Source organism: Harpia harpyja, chromosome 6 (assembly GCF_026419915.1).
Source record: "Harpia harpyja isolate bHarHar1 chromosome 6, bHarHar1 primary haplotype, whole genome shotgun sequence".
Lineage (NCBI taxonomy): Eukaryota > Metazoa > Chordata > Aves > Accipitriformes > Accipitridae > Harpia > Harpia harpyja.
The window spans coordinates 50487065-50509373 of NC_068945.1; the positions used below are offsets into that span (position 1 = coordinate 50487065).

Sequence of the window (22309 nt, forward strand, 5' to 3'; positions counted from 1 at the left end):
TATGATCAGGACCTTATGCAGTTAATGGAAATGTGCTGCACAAGCCCTCATCCTACATAGAAACCCCACAAATCAATGAGACGTTGTTTGTGAACAGGTTTGCCAACACAGTTCCAAAGGCCGTATTAGGGACTTGAAGGAAAACCAAACCAAACCAAACCAAGGAACATTGAGAAGCAAATTTACAGAATGAGAGGTGAAGGATGTTCTTAAGGTGGGAATACCATAAATGTTATCTATATAGGCTTTCTGAGGTAGATGTGAGTCAGGAGTAAGAGAACTGAAAAGTACCTAAGTGCCATTCCCCTGGCCATTCTCACTGTAGGATATTCTGCATAATCCTTTGTGGTAGGAAGGGGTGATAACTCTTTCTTTGTGCTTCAAACTGTGCAGAAACCATGCAGTAAAATGTTCAGCCTGCTCTGAATATCCTCCATCTTGAATCAGGTCATCCCAGCTTTGATTCACCCAAGGCAAACAGAAAACTTCTGGCCAGCTTGGGTTATAGGTAGGAGCTCATTTGTCTCACTTGAAAAAAGTCTGTGAGGATGATTTAAGAGAAAATTAAGACGACAGGATAAGTTTAAGGAGATCTGGAGTAATCTCCTGTCTCTGCTATAGATTTTCCTGAGATTCTCTTTCTGTGTTTACTTTCTCAAAAGGCAGGGACAATAGGTCTCTTCTGCTACCCTTTGTCATTCTTGTTTGGCAGGTCACTGTTATGGGGAGACTCTTTCACTGTAAATTCCTTATTAACTATTTATGCAGGACCTGAAGCCTAATTTTTTGTATATATGTATATACATATATATATAAATTACTCTGTATGTAACATCAGGAAATGCTCATTCATTAGTGATAACTATGTTTCAGATCACATAAGATATAGCGAAATATCCAACTGTAATACAGAATGTTATTTACAATTTTGTTTTTCTACATGTAAGAAACACTATATTGTAAAGAAGATTTTTTAGCAAGCAGATTTTTTCATAGGATGCTTTGAAGCTGCTCAGAGGTTTGCAATGTTAAAAATTGTTTCTGGAATGATAAAATTAATGGGCAAACTGTAACTGAAAAAGGTCACAGATCTATTACGTGCAGATAGAAATATCAACATAATTTTTGCTCAGACTTGCAAAGAGAAGTCACGCTGTTGACAAAAACAGAACGTGTGAATGTCACCCCAAATATTTAATCTGTCAAAATAAAAAGTAAACCCAAACTACATAGTTATAATGGAAAGCTGTAGGGAAAATTAAATGTTTTTATTAATTAACCAATAATAACACGATCCAGATTTTGCACTACCATTCTGAGGTGTGTTTGAAAAGAACTCTGACTGAAGTATTTATAATTAAACTGGGTCTTAGTAGAACATCAAATAAATGAAGACACAAGGAGCGTATGTAGGAGAGAGAAATTAGTATGTACACACAATTGCATTCATACAACTAGTATAAGTAAGAGATACTGACTTTGTTCTAGTCAAAAGACTTGTTAAACTTACTTAAACATAACAAACACTAGTGTATAAAGAACCCTGGAGGCAAACTATTTTAGTGTGCACTTCCCTTCAATAAGTATGTTGTTTTACACAGAAATTACTTAGTTTTCTAACTGTTTTGATGTAATTTTTAATATCAGGAAACTTAACATGGAAGTCTGCAACCTTTCCTCTCTATCTTCTTGACGCTTTCTCCATTTCTTTTTTACAGAAATACCAGATGAAATAAAACAATACAAGACAAAAATTACCAAAGGCATGTATAAACTTAAAATGGTGAGCTAGAACAGAAGATATGTTCCAGAATATGATGGAACCAATATGGTATTTCACCCCAGTGTCCTGAAACTGCTGTACAGCCTATCAAGTTCAACATCTGGCTTCTCATATTAAAGAAATTAAAAATGAAGAGATATGTACATTCATTTTTTAACAAAGCAAAATTTTACCACACTTTTCTAAGATGAATAACATTTTTAATGCTCAGAGAGTACATTCCCAACATCGTGGTTTCCCTAAGGTCAATAAGATGCAGCAGTGCAGTTACAGTAATCAGATATGACCTTTAACAGTTTTAATTTTTTTCTACTGTAATTTGATGAAAAAACATTTGAGAAAAACATTATACTTTTCTTGTCTTACTTGAATCAGCCCATTTTATCTAAGACAGGGCATCATATTCATTAGACATCATATTTATGTGGTTTATATGTGGGTCAGTTCCCTTTCAGGCTAATGGCTGTGGGATTATAATGTTCTAAGGGATTTACAGCACCAATATTTACTGTGCTTCCTGGTTATGAAGATAGGGATGAAGCTGAGCGTGCAGATGCTCAGAGCAGAAGGGAGCAATGGGGGTGGGGAAACCTCAAAGCCTGGAAAGGTGAGAAGAGGATTTAGGGGGATGCTATTGTTTCACTTGTTCCATAACGCATACTCTCTCTAAAATGGAGGCAGAGACAGAGTAGAGACCAGTTTACAGTTCCCCCCAAGAAGTTCCTTGCATAACCTTAAGTCTTTTTGCACTGCCCATATTAATGCTCCAGGCAGTCGACCTGTAACAGTGAGGAAGCAGCTTCACTGTTAGGAAATTTTTGTTCTGGAAAGATGTTTAGAACATAACAGTAATTGTGTTTGAGTCAAATAAATACTTGATAGTGAATCCTGCAGAGCTATCACTTCCACTGTCTTTTCTTCTCATGGCCATTGTTCAACCCACCAGGACTGCAGATACTGGGATCTAGAATCACTGAGATGAGGCTGTGAGTTCATGCATCACTGTGAGAAAGAATAACATAGCTTTAACTCAATGACACTAGTTTCTGCTTGTTTTACAAAGAAAATAGGCCTGTATATGTGTGCATGCAAGTGTATGTTCAATATATATTGAAAAGTGCAACATAAATTCAAACACAGCTGAGAAACAATAAGTTAATTTGTGTTAATTCACGTTGTATGATCTGCTTTTCTTTCAACTTTGACTTTTGAAGAAGGAATGGTGACAATCAAAACTCAGCTTTAGTTTGTGAGCCAAAACCTTTCTCATTCTTCTTTTCAGGAAGAGAAAGTATGTGAAGTATATTTCACATGAGAATACTGACCTTATCAGGAAAACTCAACTATAAGATGAAATATACCTAAATATTCTTCATGAATGTTCATTCACTCAATGTCAGAAGGAAAATTAGGGCAAAATGTTCAGTCAGAACAGGGAACTTGAAAGACAATTGTAACCAAGTTACAGAAATGATGGGTTTATGTCCCTAGATCAGACTAAACCCATATGGTATTTATCAGCATCGTGAATTTCCTCCAATCCATTTGGGAACAACTCAGGCTTTCTGTTATTTGCTTACTTGGCAGTTGCCACCCATTTTAGTGGCAGTAAAAATTGGCTAGATTTGGGGATTTGGTCTAGCTGTTGGCTTCACTTAGGAGGAGATCGTTCATTGTTCAATGTGTGTGCTTTTTTCCTAGAATCTTGCAATGCAAGAATATTATGAGTGGAGAAGAAAACCACTTTTTTTTTTCTATCCCACTTTTCCCCAGGAAAACATTTAGCTTCTATGTGGTGTTTATATACAAACCAGACATCTGGTTCTCATGTTGAGTAGCTTTCAGAAGTGTCAAGTAATGATCAGGTCAATGTTTTTATTTTGCACTGAGGTAGCACCTCTAATTGGAAGACCTCCAAGAATTTGAAAATACATCCGTTAGCTGTTTCTGTAGCTGGATGTTTCTGCCTCTCAGTTTTAGGAAACAAAAAATAAACTTTTCCTCTGTTTCTGTCTGTTTTCTTATTCATCCTGTTGGGGGACGATATAACAGGCCTTTAATCCTGTTAGCCTATGTAAAAATAACCGTGAAAACAGAAGTATTAACTTCATGTGGTATACATATTTACTGTGGATCTTGGCTATTCAGTCAGGGTCCTGGTTTCATTGACTTGACTATATTAACTCTAATTTTGGCCAGAAGCATATCAGTCTTTCATTCTTTCTGCTACTGAGTTTGTAGTATGTGCACGTTGAACCCTGCAAATTATTGATTGTCATTAGAAACCTCAAAGTCCTGATCCCTCTGTCCAGTTTTTGGCCATGACCACATTGGCAGTGTTTATGTTGGCCTACTGCTCGGTGTCTGCTTTGCTCTGTGGTACAGGTCCTCCAGAATCAATGCCAAGCTCCAGCTAATCCATAGCCAGTGAATAAATACTCCTCGAAACTGCATCTCCTGGCACTTGGAATAAATAAAGATTAGCTGCAAGTTACTGAGAACCTGGCCCCTTAATATTTTAAGCCCCTAAATTTGAAGCACTGATGCTTGAAAATATTGTCTGTTATTGACCAGGATTAGTTAAGCTTCGATCACTTTCCTTCTCCTCTTACAAACATGGAATATTGCATGTTTTTCTTCCAGATGGATATGCAGGCATGGTGGTGGTTACTTGCTGAAAGGCACGGAGACTGGTGGAAGGGCCTGAAGCACAACCCGGGTATTAAAACAGTGAGTTCTCTGAGCTTTAGGACTCCTTGTAGCGCACTCAGAAACTTCATTTGAATTTAGCCATTGGCAAAAACATTTGCAGATGTGGAAATTACATTTTAATTAGTTTGTATGACTACACAAGGTAGGTTTGTTGCAGGAGTTACCATAATTACTAGCAGCAAAATTGATATAATAATGGCCATATGGGTATTTTTCTGTAATTATCATTATTATCTAATCAGCTTCTAAACACTGCCCTGGCTTCTGAATGGCCAGAGATGACTTCTGGGGCTAGATTATTCTCTTGTTGTGAGATAAATGAATGGAAATACACTGAGGATATTCTTCCCTAGACCATTTTGATTAACAGCAGACTCATTAGTGCTTTGAGCAATTGATATTTGAAAAAAAAAAAAACAAACCCAATGTTGCCCAGCTCCTTTCATTGCTGCTGCTCCTTTTTGCTACTCAGTAAAACAGGAACAGCTGCTTCTTTCGGAGAGGGGTCAGCTTCTCTGAACCATGCTGCATGGAGCCCAGGGCAATGTGGACCACAGGTCACTTCTTTGGAATCTGGGTTCTCGGATGAGCTGAGAAATCAGCCGAGCCCTTGATGCCACCTGGGAAGGAAAAGGATGCTGCAGAGGGAGCTCAATGCACAGCATGTCACCTCTCCACATACACCTCCTAGAGATGATTCAGGCCCATGAAATTACCTGACAGCTGCCGATATAGTTAGGATGATCCTTTAAAGCTCTGCTTCACTCTCTCCACCTGTCAGCTTCCTCTGCACATGATGTGCTTGTAAGAAGCAGCGTACCATCTCTCCAGAAACCAAATTAATACACGGCTTCTTTTGCCTTTGATGTAAAGATGTTAGTATTACTTCAGAAAGTGCTATTTTCTAAAAGTAGTTTCAAATGCATGTTAAATTTTTATTAAGGAAGATGTCCTTTTGAAATAAGAGATGTAAAAATGAAAAATTGTATTCCTTTTCCCCTGATATTTGCTTATGTTTAAAATCCATCCTTTCTGAGTTCAGTTTTATTCATTATTCCTTAATGAAATAAATTCTGTCTGTTTGAGCGAAACATCTTCTTTAATAAAATCCTTGTATGGACCTGAGATTTTCTTTGCTTCATTTAGATCTGTTACTTAGCTTTCCTCAGAATCTTTGCAGATTTTGGATTAATATTAAAAGGGCCACTATGGAGACAGCATCCCATACTAGCTGCTGTTCCATAAATATACAAAGAAATGTAGCCTCCTATACTTTTTCTAAACCATACTAGCCTATAGGACAAGAGGCTGATTTCTTTTTTCACACCTTGAACATCTGTTCACCATTGAACCTCTGCATTTTTTTGTAGGTTTGGTTTCTTGCTGGGTATATGCCTGGGAGATCAAGCAGAAATTCACATCTGTTTTTTCTTCTGGCAGTGTGCTTGCCTGAGAAAACAAGTGGAAATACACATGTGGGATTTTTCTAACTGGTCTTAATATGTCTGCAGGTGTTTCCAACAAAGAAAGCCAAAACAGTAATTAAAAGGATGCTACCAGGTTTAAAAAAATAAAAAATTAAAAGAAAAAATATTTGAGAATCTTTGCTTGTGTTCCTAAGGAATTTGGTTTTTTTGTTTGTTTTGGGGTTTTTTTTTTCATTTTTTCTAAATTCCTTTCATATGCAACACTTCCATTTACTTTCATCCTTATTGATGATGGCCATTAGTTTTCGTCATTCCTTTTTTCAAAAACAAAACAAAAAAACTACTTCACATGCGTCTGCTTGTAATTCTTGTTTCTTATACAGGCTATAAACATTTTCAGTGAGATTTATGAATACATAGTTGTTATTTATGTTTTTGCAAAACTAATTCAAATTCAAATGTAAATGGTAAATTAATCTTCTTAATTACAAAGGGCTGTTTGGGATGGGTGAGTATATTTTTTCACTTTCATTTAGTCATCTCATGTGAAGAGTCAAAGCTATGAGCCTTATGCTAATAGCCTCCATGATAAAAGTGGTGGAGAGCTAGATCCTCCAAAGTTAGTGTCATCTAGGTGGCACTATTTTGGTTTAAAAGACATAATTTTCTGATGTGCCAGGGTTTAGTATCTTCAGTAGAATTTTACAAGCAATAGAAGTCTCCTCAGTGTGACAAATGAGCTGAAAGAGAAATTAAGGTAACACACTTAAGTTCCAATGCTGCAAAGTTTTACACATGTACTGTGAACAGTTCTATCCACCTGTGTGAGAATGAGTAGCCCATGAAGTTACTATGTGTAATGTTTTGCAGATCTGGTACTACAGATCTACAGACACACTTTCTAGATGCTCATTTAAAACAATTTGAATACTGTGTTATTGTGACTTTAATCCTGCTGAAGCACAGCAACTTTTGTATTTAGTCAAATAACTAATAATTATACAATTAATATAGATGTCATTAAGTGTTATTAAGTGTCACTATCCTCTGGTGTAATAGATTGTGGTATTTTCAGAATTACAACCCTTTCAATATGAGACAAAGGCATAAATAAAAAACCTTAATCACTTCATATAAGCAGATGGATTTTGAATTAAGAAGAGATAGAACATACAGGCATCTATTAAATCTGATAGACATGACAGAAGATACTTGCTATTAAGCATTTACTGTGTATATGCTCACAATAATTTATATTTTGAGCCTATATTTTGACATATGGTAACAAGAAGTAAATTGTGCTAAATGCAGGCAATTACCAGATTATCTTCTTGCAAGAGGACCACTTTACTAGACAAAATGGAAAGTACAAATCACTGTACACAGTAAGAAGTCATCCAGCTATGCAATTATTAGATCAGTTTTTCTCTTCCACTGAAGTGTAAATACAGCATAGCTATATAAGAGTGTACAGGGGAGGAGCTACCACAATGCACTAGCCAGCAAGAAACCCCAAATACTCTATGACATCGTGGTACATTAACATCATCTTTAAAACATTTGAAACAAACTCGGAAAAAGTCAGTGCTACAGATTTTCCTGAGGGCCCAAATTACATACTCGTACATTAGTTTTCTTTCAGCTTTTCTTTTGACTGATGTACACGGAAGAAAGCTTAATGTGTTTACACAGTAATATAGATGGTTTATAGGACAGACTTGGTCCAAGTCCTGCATGATAATTCCCTGTGAGAAGCTGAAGTGATTAAAGGGTAACAAAAATCTTTGGCCTGTAAGATTACCATATAACTGTATAAAAAACCAGCCACTGCTGTTCAGCAAAGGGCTGTACTCTTTATGTGGCTATGTTGTTGCTACAACATCCATGAATAGATTCTACATTCATGATCGCTGGCTTCACGACAATGCTTTTCTCATTCACCCTCACTAGAGTAAAACACCGACACATCACATTGTGTATGGTTTGGATAAGCAGATTACGCTCTTTCACTATCATGTCACAAGCACTGTGATAGAGAAATAAAGGTGAACCTCTGCTTTAACACTATTCAACCATTGAGATTTGAGCAATGCTAACCTAAATATGAAATATCCCACTAACTTAAAATATATTCTGGTTCATGACCTCATGCAATAAAAAAACCATTTTCTCACACTTCTGTAATAAACTCCCCTTTTAGGATAGGTTAAATTAAGGTCAAATTCTGCTTTGAATTTGATAATCCATCAGCTATGTATTAAGTCAGTTTGTAATACCTGAAATAGATCCCAATGGTCCGAGTTCATCTTTTAAAGAAAACATCCTTATGGAACTATATTCTATGGCTAATGCAGCATCAAGTGCTTGCTTCTACATTTACTGTAAGCAAGCCACAGAAAATGTATATTTTCCCAATGCTATGTATTTTTCATGCCAACGACTCATGCAATTGTTAAGCAAGAAATGCACAATTTTTCCTTTGACTTCAGAGAAATTAAATTGATGGAAAAGCATCACTATGGTATACTTTGAAAAACTGGAAAAATATACAGAGATTCATATTTTCACGGAGAATACAAATTTAGGATGAAATAAAGATACCTCACATCTGCATGGACCTCCAGTGTTTGCTGCATTTATTGAACAGCTGCATAATACAGCTGGGTGTCAGCGTAGGCTAAGTAAACAGAGGCAGAGAACTGAGCCATAAGAGAAGAGACATGAAAATGGTGTAAAAAACATGGGGGAAATGGATATAGAGTGGAATAGCACAAGGGTGGATATGATTTTAGAATGGGACTGGAGAGAAATCAGAGAGTTATGTGACAGGTACACTAAGGGATGATCAGAAAAGAAACAAGGTTTTATGGTGATGTAAGCAATGTCCTAAAAATAAAACATTTTATCTTAGTATTCATTAGACATTATAAGATTGAGGTGTATGGAAGAGGAAAGGTGTGGTCGGTTGACCGTGGCTGGATGCCAGGTGCCCACCAAGCTGGTCTATCACTCCACTCCCCATCCTCACCTGGAAAATATGATGAAAGGCTTGTGGGTCAAGATAAGGACAGGGACAGATCACTCACCAGTTACTGGCACAGGCAAAACAGACTTGGCTCGGGGAAATTAATTTAATTTATTGCCAATCAAAAGTCAGAGTAGGATAATGAGAAATAAAAACAAATCTTAAAACACCCTTCCCTCACCCCTCCCTTCTTCCCAGGCTCAACTTCACTCCCAATTTCTCTGCCCCATCCTTCCAGATGTTGCAGGGGAACAGGGGATGGGGGCTGGGGTCAGTTCATCACACGCTGTCTCTGCTGCTCCTTCCTCCTCAGGCAGAGAACTTTTCACTCTTCCCCTGCTCCACCGTGGGGTCCCTCCCACAGGAGACAGTCCTCCACGAACTTCTCCAGTGTGGGTCCCTTCCATGGGAGACAGTCCTTTAGGCACAGACTGCTCCAGCGTGGGTCTCCCATGGAGTCACAAGTCCTGCCAGAAAACCTGCTCCAGCGTGGGCTCCTCTCTCCACGGGGCCACAGGTCCTGCCAGGAGCCTGCTCCAGCACGGACTTCCCATGGGTTCACAGCCTCTTTTGGGCACCCACCTGCTCCGGTGTGGGGTCCTCCCCGGGCTGCAGGTGGATATCTGCTCCACCGTGGACCTCCATGTGCTGCCAGGGGACAGCCTGCCTCACCACGGTCTTCCCCACGGGCTGCAGGGGAATCTCTGCTCCGGCGCCTGGACCACCTTCTCCCCCTCCTTCTTCACTGACCTGGGGGTCTGCAGGGTTGTTTCTCTCACATATTCTCACTCCTCTCTCCCAGCTGCTGTTGTGCAGCAGGTTTTATTCCCTTCTTAAATATGTTATCCCAGAAGCGCTACGTCTGTCACTGATGGGCTCAGCTTTGGCCAGCAGTGGGTCCATCCTAGAGCCAGCTGGCATTGGCTCTGTTGGACATGGGGGAAGCTTGTGACATCTTCTCACAGAAGCCACCCCTGTAGCCCTCCGCTACCAAAACCTTGCCACACAAATCCAATACAAAAGTGTATGAAAAAAACAAATATGAAGTGGAAGGGAAACTCACCTCTAGAGAAAGAAATATTCAGAGGTCCATATTCTTATGGGATGCAGGAGAGGGGAAAGAAGATAAAGAGATTTCAGTCTGTCCCAGACTTCTGAAACAACTAGTACATGGAATTGCAGACACAGTTAAGTGTTCTTAATTAATCAACCATGTCAAAAGTCATATAATTGAAAAAGATAATATTACCTAGCAATTGCTAATGCATCACTTCACATTAATAATGGGGGATGTATTTAGCCACTATAGGCTTGTTAATCTGACCTCAGCCACATGAAAGACTTTAGAACAAATGATAATAAAAAATCATTATGCTGTCTAAGAGAATAGAAATATGTGCTGAAATTGATAACAAAAAGATTCAGGCTTTATTCAAGGTCTGGTATATCATACAGGAAAACGATGATCATTTTGAGGGCTATAGAAATAAGATGACTCAAGTACCATGTGGTTAGGAATATTGGATACTTATTAGTCTCCAAAACTTATGATTTGACATTACTGGCTGAAAAGGACTTTGGAGAAGATCTTAATATAATAGTTGATAACAAGCTAAATATGAGGTTCCAAAGTATTAAACTGTTAAAGTGAAAAGCAGAATCTCAGAATATATCAGTGTCGTGACCCGACCAGCACGCTACCCTGGGTAGTGCGGGAGGTTGTGGAAAGCTCGAAAGTCCCTCGGAGTAGATTAAGGCGAAATGACGCCAAACGACCAAACAAATTGTTTATTGAGAACAAACAAACAAAACCGAAACAATCATGTGATAACTCAAGAAATTGCTGTCTACCAAGCAAGTCAAATTGAAGGGAAAGGGGAGGGGAGAAGTTTGCCTGATTTTACCAAAATGATTCAACATGAAACTTAAACTCTATGGATGAACTATTCGGATGACTAACAACATCAAACTATGTACACAAAGTGAGATAAATGAGGCGAGGAAGAGCAAAATAAGGTGCTGGCCACCAAGAGAAAAGGAAGAACAAGGTAGAAAAGAGGGAGAAAGAGAGAGAGAGACAGAGGTAAAAGGTATCACCATCCTAGGATCCAGCAATGTTCTGTTAGTCCTGTTGTTTGCTGGTGTCCTGGTCTTCTTGTCTGGGTGGTGGGGGGTCTCCCTGGGTGTTGACCTGGTGATGGAGGTCAGCCTGGTGGTGGGGGTCAGAGGTCTCCCGGTGTGCTCCCCACTTCTGTTCCCAATGGTGCCCTTTTATGCAGTCCAAGTCCCCAAAATCTCCGCCCAGTTCTAACTTGAGTAGTCAAGGTATCAGAGACCCACATGACGATCGTGTGGTGTCTCCAGTCCAACGCGCATGTCTCCGCGACTACCTGCTGAACCTTTGTTGCGCCTGTACCGTTGAGATTGTGACAGATTGTGCCAGGCTGTGGGTATCGTTGTTGGGGTGCAGGCAGACTGCAGGGCTCTGCTCTGTCCTTGTGGTTTCCTTTACGCCAAGAAATGTTTATACAGTCTCGTGGTTTCCTCGGTACCAAGAAATGTTTAAGACAAATGTCTGGCACCTGTCCCTTACAATTGGAAATGGTATTTCTAGCAGATATAGGAAGATGTATGCTTCATCACACCTGATGCTAGCAAAACCTCATGCAGAATGGTGTGCTCAGTTATGGGTACCCATTTGCAAGAGGGCAAACTCAAACTGGAATATCATTTATTAAAAACACTTGAATGGAAATTTGGAGTTATGGGAGTCAGAAGAATTTGAATTTTAAATAAAATAAGGATAAGAGGAACATGACTGTTTATGATTATATCAAAGCAGGTACGAACTGGGAAGAGAGAAAAGCTAGATTATCCAAGTTCAGGAACAGTTCATATGTAATCAAGTTGGATTAGCTTGAGTAAATTTTGACGGTATTTGTAAGACAATTCCTTAACAGAGGTTCTGGAACAGCCTTTAAGTTAGAGGAAGGGATGGGTACATGACATGCTAATTCAAGAGAGACCTTCCTAGATTTATAACAGGGATTGTGTCAAAAAGTCATTTCAGCAGAAAAATATGTGATTGGAAAGAACATAGCTTCCAGCCTTGTATTCCACTACAAATGTTCTAAAGGAACTGGATGTACTCAGAATTTCTGAATCTCCTAATTTCTCTGCATGGTGGAAAAAACTTCCAATTGAAAGGAGTAAGGCGTTTTTTCCCCCTCCTTTTAAGATTGCTCTATGCTGGGTAATGGACTTCTGCCTATTATCTTTTGGGTCAAGTGGTATAGATGTGTATTTTGGATTTGAACATTCCCAGGTTCAGTCCTCTTGATGGCAGAAGTAAGGTGTTAAACTTGACATAGAAGTTAAGAAAAGCAAATGTCACTTCTACCTTTGATAAGAGCAAAAAGGAAGATCCAGGTTTCTACAGGCCAGGCAGCCTCAAATAAATCCCTGGGAACGTGATGGAGCAACTAAACCTGGAAACGATTTCCAGGCACATGAAAAGCAAGAAGGTGATTAGGAGTTGTCAGCATACATTTGCAAAGGGTAAATCATGCTTAACCAACCTGACAGCCTCTTACAGAAAGAGGACAAGGCAGGCCAAGAGTCAGTGGTCACAAATTAAAACACATTAAATTCCACGTGAAAACAAGAAAAAAATTCTTTACTGTGAGGGTGGTCAAACACTAGAATAGGTTACCCAGAGAGGTTGTGGAGTTTCCATCCTTGGAAATATATTTGAGGCCCAACTAGACATGGCCTTGGGCAACCCATTCTAGATGACCGTGCCTTGAGCAGGGGGATTGGACTAGATGATTTCCAGAGGTCCCTGCCAACATCAATGATTTTGTGATTCCATGAAATCTTAGATTTGTTCAAACTTTCAGAAAACTTTCAGAAAATAGCTTCAGAAAATGTGGAAGATGCTATAAGTTAGAACATTATTACATGATGACATAGTATTTCTGTTTATTTTTTCTTCATTTAATATTTTTTGATGAATGATGTTCAGTGGATGCATTAACTTTGATCTTCACAGGACTTTCATTCTTTTCTTAAGAAAATTGGATAACATGCTTTGAACTCAGTTGGTCTAAAACTAGAATTATCATTCTCTAGAAAGTTTTGATTTTCTGGTTTAGATTTGTATCTTTGTAATTTGAATACACTATTATATCACTACAATTTGCAGGACAACCAGAGGATCAGGCCCAGCCAGCATGGGCTCATGAAAGGCAGGTCCTGCTTGACCAACCTGATCTCCTTCTATGACCACGTGACCCGCCTAGTGGATGAGGGGAAGGCTGTGGATGTTGTCTACCTAGACTTTAGTAAGGACTTTGACACTGTCTCTCATGGCATACTCCTTGAGAAACTGGCAACTCATGGCTTAGACAAGTGTACTCTTCGCTGGGTGAAAAACTGGCTAGATGACTGAGCCCAAAGGATTGTGGTGAATGGAGTTAAATCCAGTTGGTGGATGGTCACAAGTGGTGCTCCCCAGGGCTCAGTATTGGGGCCAGTTCTCTTTAATATCTTTATCAATGATCTGGATGAGGGGATCGAGTGCACCCTCGGTAAGTTTGCAGATGACACTAAGGTGGGCAGGAGTGTTGATCTGCTCGAGGGTAGGAAGGCTCTACAGGGGGATCTGGACAGGCTGGATCGATGGGCCGAGGCCAATCGTATGAAGTTCAACACGTCCAAGTGCCGGGTCCTGCACTTTGGTCACAGCAACCCCTTGCAGCGCTACAGGCTTGGGGAAGAGTGGCTGGAAAGCTGCCAGGCAGAAAAAGACCTGGGGGTGCTGGTTGACAGCCGGCTGAATATGAACCAGCAGTGCGCCCAGGTGGCCAAGAAGACCAATAGCATCCTGGCTTGTATCAGAAATAGTGTGGCCAGCAGGACTAGGGACGGGATTGTTCCCCTGTACTCGGCACTGGTGAGGCCGCACCTCGAACACTGCTCAGTTTCGGGGCCCTCACTACAGGAAAGACATGGAGGTGCTGGAGCGTGTCCAGAGAAGGGCAACAAAGCTGGTGAAGGGCCTGGAGCACAAGTCTTATGAGGAGCGGCTGAGGGAACTGGGGTTGTTTAGCCTGGAGAAAAGGAGGCTGAGGGGAGACCTTATCGCTCTCTACAACTACCTGAAAGGAGGTTGTAGTGAGGTGGGTGCTGGTCTCTTCTATCAAGTAACTAGTGATAGAATGAGAGGAAATGGCCTCAAGTTGTGCCAGGGGAGGTTTAGGTTGGATATTAGGAAAAATTTCTTTACTGAAAGTGTTGTCAGGCATTGGAACAGGCTGCCCAGGGAAGTGGTGGTGTCACCATCCCTGGAGGTGTTCAAAAAAATGCAAAGATGAGGCACTTCAGGACACGGGGTAGTGGGCATGGTGGTGTTAGGTTAACAGTTGGACTCGATGATCTTGGAGGTCTTTTCCAACCTAAATGATTCTATGATTCCCCCTCAAAAGGATTATTAAAAAAAAATAATTATAAATTAATAGATGACAGTTACATGAAAGCTTTTCTTAGGAAAAAAGATCTTTTTCCATTTTTTAAGAAAATGGAAAAGTCAAAACAATATGTTTTGACTTTACATTTTAAAATTTCCATGTTACCATAAAATATTTACATTTTATTCCTGAAAGAATTGGAAAGTGTTCTGTTGACTTTTTTAAGATTTTTTTTTTATCTGCTATATTAACAAACTGTAAAGATATATTCACAAATCCAATAGTAAATGAAACAGGGAATCACATAAAGAAATGATCCACGAGTCTGATCAACCAAACACATTGAAAAAAATTCAGTACTATTTCTGTTTGCCAGTAAAGCTAGAAAATGTATCAAACTTTTATGTAGATATAGATAGAGAGATATATATGAAAAATATCAAACTTTTCACTGACGCTCAGTAATGGCAGTGGCCTTACCCTTCTTTATACATATTCTGTGATACATGGACACTGCTAAAACCTCATTCCTATAAATGAAGTGACTGGTAATATGAGTTATAAAACTGTGAATACCCTGAAGAATCAGACAGATCGAGGGATAAGTGATGGGAGCACCTGGGAATGGAAGTTCAATGCAGACTTTTGACAGTTTAGGACTTTTAGTCTCCATTCTTTAATTTTCCATCTGCAAATGGTGATACCAAGTCTGCATGCCTTCACAAGGCACATGAAAAAGAAAATAATTTATTATCTCTGTGATATGATAATGACTCTCCTAGTAAGGTGCATAAGGAAATGTATAATTTTTATTCAGTGCAGGGCTTAGAGGTTGTGCAGTAAATAAGGCAATAATTTAATTAAGAGGGTAAAAAACGACATTGATTAGTTGTGACCCATGAAGAAAGCAGCATCCGCCCTATGTATTGATTGAGGAAAGGGTCTAATGTTAAAAAAAACCAAAACACAAAAGTGGTCAGTCATGTAATTAAAGATTGCATCATCATACCTGTACACAAAGGCAAAATTGTGGGTGTTTTTATTATTATTTTTCAAATAAGTGTTTCCTTCAACCTAAACATTTATTGTCATGATTTTAAGGAAAAAAGAAATGCAAGATCATATTTGTCAAGAGGTAGACTCCTGTATTTTTACTATGGCAGAAATAATTCACTCATGGGCCTGCGAAGTCTGAGAAAGGCAAACGCTAAAGATAGGTGTATTTCTGAAGAAGTTCAGACCACAAGTCATTTGCTCCTCCCTTCCTTTGAATCAGTAATGAAATATCAACTCTGGCACAAAGTCATGAGACACACTGGTTTGTAACTCAGTCTGAACATGATGAAAGACTGGAAAGAGGCTTTGGTTGGTCATGTTTTGGGAAGCGGGGTGGTTATGGAGGTGGCTTTCAGCTATGTTGTGTGTTCTTTGAAGACCAAGCCCTGCCAGCTGGCACACACACAGCATTGTAGTCTCTCTTATTCCATGACTCCATCTGCAGTGAAAGATGATAATCGAAGTTTGAATTCACAGAGCAAGGTAAAAGCCACATTAACATTATATGAGATAGCTGTGAAAGAACCTGAGTCGAGGCCAATTGTGTATTCCACCTGTGGTGTGGGACTCAGCAGGTTTCCTGTGCTCATGATAAGCTTTAGTGGCAGGAATCCAAAAGAGATCCTTCAAGTCTGTGATGCTGAGCATTACAAAGCCTGAGCTATGGCACTCAGCTCTGCCAATAAAGTACACAGTAGTGACTGACATCCAAAGAAACCTAGATACAAAACACAAAGGACTTAGGCATCTACTAGATTAGAATTTAGTACTTCCACAACAGGGAGTTTACTCTGGAAGCTGTGGATGCCAAAGATGTTACAAACATAAGCAAATGATGCAGCACTTTTCTGAAAGATACTCTATCATTTCACCTCAGCTAAATAGCAGTTGGATGACAGAGCCTCAAGGTATTTCATACACATACTGACAATAGGTGGAAAACTTCCAATTCCTTGCTTTTATTAGTAGAGCCACATTTAGGAATAATTTCTGTAATTTTAAAACCAGAAACAGTTAACACAGTATTTTCCAGTCTTTTCACTGAAGATTTTAAACACAAAAAACCCCAACAGCACTCCTTTCTTGAAGATAAGCATGCATTGCTCTACAGATACCTTGACCGGAGTTTAATTTTTGTTGTTACTTGTAGTCTTATTGAGGTAGCTATCTGCAGGCTGGTCCTGGGAACCTTTGTAATGTGTCTGCTCTTGGTCCAAATATTTCATGGATATTCTGTTCAGATCTCAAACATTGTTTTAAATTGTATTCCCAGGGAAATTCTTGTTTCTCTCACCTGGGCTTTCACTTCAAAAGTTCACACTGAAGGTGATGCTACATTTGATAAACTGTTACTGTGGTAGAAGAGGGGATTTATTATGATCCTTGGCTTCTACTCACTCACCCTTACAAGCCTGGCATAAAAGGAAGCTGCTGAGATGAGCAGGACAGACTATACACAAATCCGGTTTCATCTGCTGCTTATAAGTAGCAGAGTAATGTGGATTCCTGTACCAGAAGAGGGTTATGATAGAAATTGGGTATCAACATCAGAAATAGTAATTTTGACCTTTGTTTTCAAGGGAACTGAAGAGTCAACTGGGAGCCCACCTGTATGTTATGAACTAACTTACATTAAAGCACTGAGCAGGAAAGATTAATAGGACCGAGTTAAGTAGTATGAATGGTATAAATGACTAACAAGATACAGAATAATAATGGTTAAGCATTATACTCAGACTATTTAACTTGGCACTCATAGCATTCTTGTTCAAGATAACTGTAGGCAATTCAGACCACCTGCTCTTCAGATTTTCTAAGAGTTGCAGTAATCCATTTAGACAGTGAAAACATTATTTCAATAATATTAAGCTTAAAAAAAAAAAAAAGGAAAAAAAGACAAAAAACCCCTCTTAAATCACAGGCTGAAAGGAAGACAAAGTAAATGTCTCCGGTTATAGAATTGCCCAGGGTCATTCTAGATGCAAGACATCTGTATTTGGCAGGAAACCTTTTAGCAGTACTGTAGAGGAAGGGTTAACACAAGATAATGCAATTTTTTTAGTGATGTTATATTGTAGTTGCAAGACTAGTTGCTTGGAAGAATCACAATAGGGGAAATCAGAAAAAGAAAATCTGTCTCAACTGAACTGCACTTGCTGATTCCAGGCCAACAGGTCAGCCAGATAAATAGGAAAAGTCTAGAAAAATGGAAGGAAATAAATAGATTACAGACATGTTTCTTGTCTTAAAAGCTTTTTTTTTTTTTAATTTGAAATACTCTTGAGTGTTTTCTTGAGTGCTTTCTTGAACACACTTCTCCTGAGCCAGTTTAATGAACTAGTTGCAGTGGTGCCTTTCATTGTATCACAAGAAACCTGGCTTCAAACAGCTCTCCCACCATGTAGTTTTGGGGATTTCAGAGAAATATAGAAGCAGCACAGCCAGCTTCATTTATAGACAGGGAAGCAGTATATCTTGCACTTCTTTCCGCACCTTATTGATATGCAGAATTTATTGCCTAATTCTATTCTCTTTTCAATTCCTTCACTGCAAAATTAAACTCCAAGAAGAAAACCAACCCATGTTAGTAGCACAGAACATTATGATTTTGATTATGATGCCAGACAGGAGACAGAAATAATAAATAATATTCTTACCTCACTCAGGTTTAGACACAAACAAGAAAAGACAATGTCGTCTTATTATTTCATAGATAGCAGGTTAAGGTTCAGATATATCTTATATACTCTCATGCCACCAAAACCATTTTTTTTCTTTCAGTCTGAAATGGACACCTTAATCTAACATTTTGATGTCACTTCTCCTTATGGTGATTCATCTGATGATGTCTTTTGTCATCACAAATCTAACTTGTGGTCCCCAGACCACAGAAATGCTTATAGAAAAGCCATTGTCTGGAAATCTTTCCTAAGAAAATCATTTTACATAGGTTATTTTAAAATAATTATTTCTGGGAAAAAAAAATATTTTTTTAGAAAAAAAATGGGGAAAAGGCAAACAGCATTCAGTATGAATTGTTGTACAGATAAAGAAAGATGAAGAGTGTAGTAGCACTCCTAGTTGTATTTCAGTTTATTTAAATGGGGATAAGTCATCTAACTTGCTTAGGAATTTTTGCTTAAAGCTTTAGTCATTGATCTGCTTCTTTAGGCACCTGTATATACCCCTGAAAATCTGTTCTAAAAATTCAGTGGAGACTTATTACTAGTGGCCTTTCACAGCTGCTGAGGTTGTGTAATGCCTTTTGACTGCAGCAGTATTGACTAGCACTGAAAGGTATAATAGTTTTATCCTGGTTCAACATGGAATGTTCTTTTATATATATATATACACATATATATACACACACACCTATGATTCTATGATTACAGAATTCTGACCAGGTTTATGTGTTTTTTTGTTTTGATTCCTCCCATCTCCCATTTCACTATTCTTTTAGCCATTACCAACAGAGCAGATCTTGTTAATTACTTCATGCAGACAGGTAAAGCCATTAAAATAAGGAGTCAGTGCTAATGTTTTTGTCTTTTGTTCAAAGAAAAACAAAACTTGAAAATAAAAATTTCAAAACCATCTAAAGGCTTTTGTGGGGAAGTTAAACTGATAAAAGTCTATAGGTAGACCTACAGATGCTTACCAGAAGAATGCCACATACAACAAGCACTACAGAAGACATCTAAGTTCTCCTATTCAGTGCACTGGGAGAGCTTAACATCACAGTGTGATGTTGACCAGTCACCAGTTTATTAAATGGCAAACAGGCTAAATCCAGTGATAGACTGTACTGTGATCACAGATCCAAAACATAGCACCGTAAGAGCTGCTATGAAGAAAATTAACTCTATTCCAGCTAAAACCAGCGCACACTTGTGCAGTCAGACCTGAGCATCTCATCTTCCATATATAAACTTTCCACAAACATAGAGCTAGTTCTGAAGGTAGGACCTTCAGAAACCTCACAGAGAAAATGCAATGAAGTTGATGTGTGGTTGTTGTGGTTTAAACCCAGCCAGCAACTAAGCCCCACACAGCCACTCGCTCACTCCCCCCCACGGTGGGATGGGGAAAGAATTGGAAAGGTAAAAGTGAGAAAACTTGTGCGTTGAGATAAAGACAGTTTAATAGGTAAAGCAAAAGCCACACACGCAAGCAAAGCAAAACAAGGAATTCATTCACCACTGCCCATCGGCAGGCAGGCGTTCAGCCATATCCAGGAAAGCAGGGCTCCATCACGCTAAGTAACAGTGTAGACAAACACCATCACTCCAAACATCCCCCCTTCCTTCTCCTTCCCCCAGCTTTATATGCTGAGCTTGACATTATATGGTCTGGAATATCCCTTGGGTCAATTGGAGTCAGCTGTCCTGGCTGTGTTCCCTCCCAACTTCTTGTGCCCTCCCAGGCTCCTCGCTGGTGGGGTGCAGTGAGGAGCAGAAAAGCCCTTGGCTCTGGGTAAGCACTGCTCAGCAGTAATGAAAACATCCCTGTGTTATCAACACTGTTTTCAGCACAAATCCAAAACATATTCCCATACTAGCTACTGTGAAGAAAATTAACTCTATCCCAGCCAAAACCAGCATGGTGGTATACATCTAAACTCTGTAAGGAGTAGTGGTATCACCCTCATAAGAGCTCGGATGTGCCTGGCTTTCACTAAGTGTTATGCTAATAAGACAGTTCTGCATTTCTGAACAGGCTTTCAAAATACTGTGGTCCTTTCAAAAATCTTTGCTTTGCTCCTGAACCTTCACCTTTCTCACTTAGATGCTTGAACCTATTAAAGGATTATTTTCTTAAATGGGAATTACAAGGTCAGCTTCTACCCTCTGCCTCACACATAACCTCCAGAAAACTATGCATGCTGTTGCATTCATCCTTGTAAATCACCCAGTCCACGGCCATGCCCCACCTGGAGTACACAGGAAATCTAGTGTGTCTAAAATGTCAGGAGATACTGGTATAGGTAATCTCAGTATTTCTAAATTATACCGGGTGAACAGTATCTGTTATTGAAAATGTTCTACCTGTAAAGTATTTATCCATTTTAGGAAGCAATCCACATGCTGGGTGGCTGCCTCAGGTAACTGATGAGAACACTACTGTATTTCCAGCTTAAGCAAAGAGCAGATTTTATTTCTTTGCAGCACAAGCATCTTCATTGTGTCTGCCAGCTGATGCAGTGATCTAATGCATTTCTTTTCAGCAGTAAAAACAAAGATTCAGAATCTACTTATGCTATGAATGAACTGGTGATCACATTGTTTTCTAAAAGCTATTTATTCATATATTCCAACTATTCTCTAGTTTGTCATATACAGAAATTTTTGTTGCATAAACATAACGAACAGGCTGCTAGGAGTGCTATATATTAGAAAGCTGTGCAGTGAAAGAATTGGACAAGGGAGTTTGTGTGCAACTTCCCATCTTTATGCATAGATCGATCCAGTTAATTAAAACATTTAAAAATTATATTAACAAGCTTGCATTGTCAAATTTTAATGTAAAATGACTAACTGAAGTTATATAGATATAAAAAACAGGTGCGTAGAAGGCTCTCGAATTATAAAGAAGCTCTGCTTCACAGAGTGTTTCACTGGGACATGACCGGATAAATATAGTAAGTTTGAGAACTTTTAAAACATGGCTTTCTATCAGCAGGTTTTGCAGAGGCAAGACATCCAGATGGCACTCGAAAAACACAATGATGAATCAAGCCTTTAGAATGCAATATTCATCACATTATCAGATATAGCAAGTTTTGCCAACACCTGGTAATCAACAAATTATTCTTGCAGTAGAGCCATTAAATGGACTAAATAGAAACTGTGGGATACCTGTTAACAAGGTCTTCAGCTGAGGAGAACGCGTCTGGTTTTCTTTTCTTCCAAGGTTTATAAATCACAGCACACAAAATCACCAGAATATTAATTTTGAAAGAAAATGCTTAAAAAGCATTATTTAATAGAATAATTTACTGAAGAGGAAATAAAACTTCAGGGGAAAAAAGTGGTTATTACGAGAAAGTGTTTTAGGTGAATAATTCTGAACACACAAATAGTAAGTAAGTAAGTGCTCAGTCCTCGCTGGCTTACATTTATGTTCCCTGAAAAAATGTTCCTTGTGCCTTTAAAATTTCCTTATTATTTTTTCTATTGTAATCTATATGAACACAATAGTTCATGACAACATTTCTATTAAACGCAAAACAGTAAAGAAGCTTTGGTACCGATACGAAAATGTTTTTTACAGTTCTCAACTCTTGTGTCATATAAAATAGTTTAAATTCATATTTTAATCTATGTTAATAGATTGTGGATTTTCTCAGTGTCTCATAATTGGATGTGAATTTCAGCTCTCAGAACTTTATCAAGATACCAATTTTCCATTACAGAAAAATAATTGCTGCTGTTGATTAATAAGTTGCACCTTAGTTGCTAGACACAGTACAGACAGCTATTTGATTTCCATCATATGAGTCTACCCAGAGCCCATTTCAAGAGGAGACCATCAGAGCAGGGTGACCTCCCATCAGGGTAGATACAATATGTGAAGCATTCTCTACGTCGGTGTTAGAAAGCAAGTGACTCCCTGCAAGCTTCTCCATAGTGTCTCGAAGTCTAGTATAGTCTCTGAACAGAGCAAACATAAAAGAAATATAGTAAGAGGCAAAGGAGGAACTGTCAGCATGTGTACAGTATGGTTATCTTTCTGGGAAAGAACATAGGAATTCTATTTATTCATACCCATTGACCCAGGCCAAATAGTTTTACACCTTTAAAAAATATTAAGTACTCCAGCTACAATGGTTACAATTAAT

General features: G+C 38.8%; 1 long non-coding RNA gene across 1 annotated transcript in view; it reads right to left on the bottom strand.

Annotated features, from left to right (window-relative positions):
• Window positions 1-14698: 14698 nt before the first annotated feature.
• Window positions 14699-22309, bottom strand: part of LOC128143512 (uncharacterized) — a 33072-nt gene continuing 25461 nt past the window's right edge. Inside the window, exon 4 of the long non-coding RNA XR_008235774.1 lies at window positions 14699-15910. This is a non-coding gene — a long non-coding RNA (uncharacterized LOC128143512). The remainder of the gene's footprint in view (window positions 15911-22309) is intronic.